The 5,536-nt window shown below is 36.8% G+C and overlaps 1 long non-coding RNA gene across 1 annotated transcript; it reads left to right on the forward strand.

The window, feature by feature from the left end:
* Positions 1-829: 829 nt before the first annotated feature.
* Positions 830-4,595, forward strand: LOC125178862. Its single transcript, XR_007157049.1, has 3 exons — positions 830-1,032; positions 1,383-1,471; positions 2,972-4,595. It is a non-coding gene; the product is annotated as an uncharacterized LOC125178862 (long non-coding RNA).
* Positions 4,596-5,536: the final 941 nt, after the last annotated feature.

Genomic DNA, 5,536 nt, shown 5'->3' on the forward strand with positions numbered 1-5,536 from the left:
TGAGTAACCTGAGAATGACGTGATTCAATTTTCATCCTGGATAATTCTCTCATCTCACAGTTATTAGAGTGATACACCGCTGGTGCTATTTAAGTGTGAAATTTTAGTGTTAGCTGGTGCTATTTAAGTGTGGATTTTTAGTGTGGAAATTTGCGCAAATCAAAATTCTATTGAGATTGAAACCTGTAAACTTGCCCTTGTAACAATTTTTCCAGGACAAATATGAAAGTCTCTACTAAAATTTAGACTGTCTATAAATTATTCTGCTATGTGTGTTATCGAATTGGAATCTTCATTACACATCGATCCCCAAGTTCCCCCTTATGTCATATTTCAGTCTCCCTAAATATGGGACTGAAAACTTACCCCTACACGAAAACCAAAAATATATTGCACTCCAGGGATAACTAGAATTGTTCATTGCATCAATCGAAGTTGCATCACCTCCTTTGATTAACACATGCCATGCTCCAACCTCATGCCTTCTCTCATGATGCAATAGTTCCATCGTTAAATGATGACAGAAAAAAATCAATATTTCTTTGCAAAGAGATACGTCAAGCACGACAGTTACGTATGAGACCTGAAGCATCGCTCCCGGAGAGAAGAACTCGATCAGCATGGTTGAAGTAGTATTAGGTTGACCCATGAGAAGATAATTTTCGCGGATGGAGCTTGTTGTTCGCATGTGACGTCACTGATCTCAGTGACGTCACGGGCATTAACCAATCACCGAAATACGTTCAAACCAGTCAACCAATCCGTCATGGGAATGACGGGATTGTTTACGTCTCTCCATCTCAATGACGTAACAAGAAAGGTGAACTGAAAGGCGGAACTTCTCGTGGGTCAACCTTATATAGTTGAACCATGTCAATCAGTTTCCCCATTAAGTGATCATGAAACAAGGCGGCTCGCTTGAAGCGGGTTGGTAGTCGCAGCAGTACGCCGCGTGCGGGGCGCCACCTAGCATCGCAGCTGCGGCCCAGCGGACGCCTGTGGCTGCTCGACAATGTCTGGGTCATCTATCCCGTAATGTATAAACTTATATATAATATTTATATCCTCTTAAAATGTATTATGTTAAAATTGTGTATGAAATACGCTCAGTATTTCAAGAAATTATTTACTCAACTGACATATGTAAAGATAATTTGTCATTTTCCGGAGCAATTTCTATTAACACTGCAGGGGTTATCAAGTGCAAAAATTTCTCCGATCTATAGTGAATTAAAATATTTCAGGATGCAGAGTCACATGTGCATGCATTTCATATGACAAGTGATTCACTTATAATCTTCTGTCAGACCTGTCATACTGAACAGATTGCATTATCTCGACTGATAAAGTGAGCACCGTGCATATAAACATTTTCCCTACAGATTTTCGTAACAATACAAATGACTTGGGAGCTAAGAGCAACGCGAACAAACTATACGGGAGGCTGGAAGCGATGAGGATTATTTTATCGGTAAGTCAAAGGTATTATTGCATTTTATATTTTCGAACTCTTAAAAAAGGTAAATAGAATTACTTTCAACCGTATAATCAAACAGGGGAAAATATGATCAATTGATGCAGCGATTTCAATCAACACTTGATTATTAGCTTCAACGGACGGCACTAGGTATTGGGATGTGAGGTTATCAATCAACAACTTACATCGCGGCACATTCAACGAGATAAGAGTTTAACATAAAGATAGATCATGGAATTTTAAATGAGCTATTTAAAATTTAAAATGAGACAATTTAAAATGAGACAATTTAAAATTTTAAATGAGACATTTAAAATTTTAAATGAGACATTTAAAATTTTAAATGAGACAACGCGAAAAAAACATATTACAATATCTTCCTCGTAAATGGCGAAGTAAATTTTGCAAAAAACTATTGATATTTCAAATTAGTATACTCATAATCCATTGTCAAAGTATTTTAATTAATTGTTCCTTGTATACCGATATTTTGATACGAATCCTTTTCAATACAATATTTTGTATGCATTAAACTTTTTTCTCCATTAAACTGAAAGCAAGTTACTTTTATAGCAGAGCGATAAGAACGTAGAACGAATGAACTATTGTAGAATGTATATACAACAGTTGATGTTTTTGTATTTGTATACTTAGTGGCTTCATCGGCGTCTTGTGGCAGTTAGCGCCAATCCATCTTAATTCCAACTATAAGGACGGTGTCATTTAGAGGCGGTCATATCAGTGAAATAAACCCTTAAAATGATGAGAAGCGTCCGTACAGTCTACTGAATTTAGTACAAGTATTTAAATTAATTTCTTCATAATTTATTCGATTTCAGAAAAAATATTTTAAACTGTATAAAAAATAACACGAGTTCTAATGATGGATATGAGCCGTTGGAGCCTATTCAATCATTGTATGTAGTTAATACAACTCACATGTACGTGAGGAATCAAGGTTACTCAAAAATCCATTCGTGTATAGATACAAATAATTTCATAGTAAGACGAAGCAATAATTTATAATCCATCGCCTGAAATCTTCATCATAATGGCTGACTGATTCTATCAAGAAAATCATATTTATTCTCGTCACCTGATCTGAGCAGCTTTACATACATGTAATGCAGATTTCAAACCTGCCAGTTGGTAGAGACCTTAAGACCTTAAGGATGACTTACTAGACATTTCTCAGCTCCATATTAGTTAAGGTTTAAAAAATGAATAATACCACTGTTATCACAAAAATGAATAGAAAGATCACCCAAGAAATTGATTCAAACTAATAGACGTACATAGAAAGAGGCGGCTTCTACAATTACAAACAACGTTTCATAACTCAACAACTGCAGCTACATTGAGCATTACGTATTCATGGTGGAGTAAGCCAGCTTAGATGCTAACATCCACTTACTATCTGCAATGATAAACGAGATCACTCTGGGTAATTTTTTCATCTTATATACTGACATTGAACTCTTTTTCTTGCCACAGAACTTCATCAAGCTGACAATGGTGGGCAACATGGCCTCGTCGACACTAAAACACCACGTGAGGAAAACATCCTCAGCGACTTCCAGTCAAGTTTCTTTAGTAAATGACACCAGAGAAAAAGAACTCATGTAGTCGTCGTCCGGTGACGACAAGAATGGAGATTTAGATTCGTTGAAAAGTCAAGAATCCTAGCTCGTGGCTCCCAAATGTCGGGAAATTTAATCCTGATGTTAATGAAAATGACCATAAGTTTTTAAGCTTTTCCCCAGAACATCAGCCTATCAATAATCTTCATAGAATCATTCACTCAAATGCTGCGACCGAATTAACTTCAAATGATCTTGTTAATCTTTCAGTTTCTATGCTCCAGAGCGCTGAATTAGGGGACACTTTAATAAATAATTTCCCAGCTGACATACCACCATCAATCAATAGGACTGGCTTTAAAATGAGTGTCTAAAATTTCTGCAACGAATCAAAAAATCAAAACACTTCGTGATAACGAGTTTGACATTTCTTATGAAAAATTGAAAAATCGTTTTCTGAATTTATTCCAAGATGGCGGCTGGGATGTGACAAAATCCCCCATACTGATGACGGGTCCTCAGGTTCTAGTTACTGAACTGTACGACGTGAGCAATTATGTTACGGTAAAAGAGATTATGAATGTCTTTTATCTCACAGACTTTTATATTCAAAAAGATTTATTACAAGAGAAACCGAAATTCAAATGTTGGACTTGACAGCGAAGAAAGAATTAGCTGTCAGGCTGGTCTTTGATCAAGAAATTACACCCACCTTTTGAATACGAGGAAAACTCCTCAAGTGGCCAGCTTCTGAAAATAATTCGATGTTTTTTTTTCTCTGTCTTAACTTGGAATTACTGCAAGGGTAAGGAAGCAAATCAAACAATATTTAGCAGTGGATGAAGTCAAAAGTTACATGGAATGACTCATTACATCGGGCCCTCTTTATGCAAGTGCGCTTGCCTATTTACTGGACGTCATCTCAGACACAGATCTCGGGCAGAGAACAAGAAGATCACAAATCCTTCAGTTCGCTAAAAGAGTTCATTCAGGTGCTGTCGAGAGCGTCGGAAACTACGGAGGCTATGAAAGTAGTGATTACGGCTACGATGGTGGCTACGGTGATGGAGGTGGTGGCTACGGTTACATGCAACCATCATACCACCACATGGATCCGTATCTGCTGTTGGCCGGCCTTGGGGCGGCCACCCTTCTCGCCTACATCGCATACAGGGTCTTAGCGACCACCAGCGCGACGAGTAGAGGCCTCGCGGCTAAAGTGCTTCCTACTGAAGATGCAACGTTTATACATTCGGTTTTATCTGCCATTGAGCAATCTGGAGAGATCCATGACGACTTGCTGGGGATGCGAGAATAACTATTAAAGTTTTTCAACGATGTCAGTCGCATGCGTTCAGCATCAACGCGGAATCATTTTAATGTTGCAAGATGCATTTCGTGCGATTTCTCCCATTTTTCTGTTTTGTAACTTCATAGCGACAAGTCATGAAGTTATAAGTTATCGATCAATTTTTGAATGGTTTTCATTGAGCTGATAAGTAGTATAGTTTTATATTATTTTTTGAACTATACTTTAATTGATGGTTGAAATTTACAATGAAAAATAAAAATCTAAGCTAATAATTGTCTTTACACTCGTCTTACGTCCTAATTTAACTGATCACGAATAAACATTTGATGTTTATTGTTTGAATGGTGACCCATTCTTATGCTTACCGAGATCCCAGATATTGGAGATTAAATTAGCAAAGTATTTTGTTTAGTTTCGCCACAATTATGATGGAATGTCTTTGTGATGATGTTGGGTTCAATTGATTGATAAAAAGTTTTTCAAGAACAGTTTAGAATCGAGATCATAACTAGGTAGACTATTAACTACAGAGAGACTACATGCGAGAGACTCCTGCGAGAGGAGAAGGACTTTGTCTCTGCGGTGTCCCTACGAGGCTGACTGAGCTATTATAGGCTGCAGTACGCTATTCTCAGGACAGAGCGAAGTCCCTCTCCTCTCAGGAGTCTCTCTATAGTCTCTCAGTAGCTTGCTAGTCTACCTAGTTATGATCGCGATTCTAAACCGTTCTTGAAAAAATATAAAAACTTTTATCAATCAATTAAACCCAACATCATCATCACAGTCTTCATTGTTAAAAAGATCGAAAAATGTATAATCTAGTCCTCATTCTATTGACAATAGACGTATTAAAGTTTAAACAAAGTTTGAGTTACAAAAGCATCTAAACTGACTAGAATTACCTCAAATTTACCGATATAAGGGGAAAACCTCGAATTTTTTATTTTTTCTCCGAAACAACCAATGCAGTCATATTTTATTTGATGTTTTTGAGAAATATTCAACTTGAACAAAGAACGTTGTTACTCGGGTAATTCATACCACACTACCAATTGTAAAGTTTATACTACAAGTTCTTTAAAGATACGTTAATCTACCATCATCCTAAAATATTGACTTTGCAATTAAAAAATTAATGTAAAAGTTAATGAGATGAACGAACTTTAT

The sequence above is a fragment of the Hyalella azteca genome, unplaced genomic scaffold, assembly GCF_000764305.2.
Source record: "Hyalella azteca isolate HAZT.00-mixed unplaced genomic scaffold, Hazt_2.0.2 contig13331, whole genome shotgun sequence".
Classification (NCBI taxonomy): Eukaryota; Metazoa; Arthropoda; class Malacostraca; order Amphipoda; family Hyalellidae; genus Hyalella; species Hyalella azteca.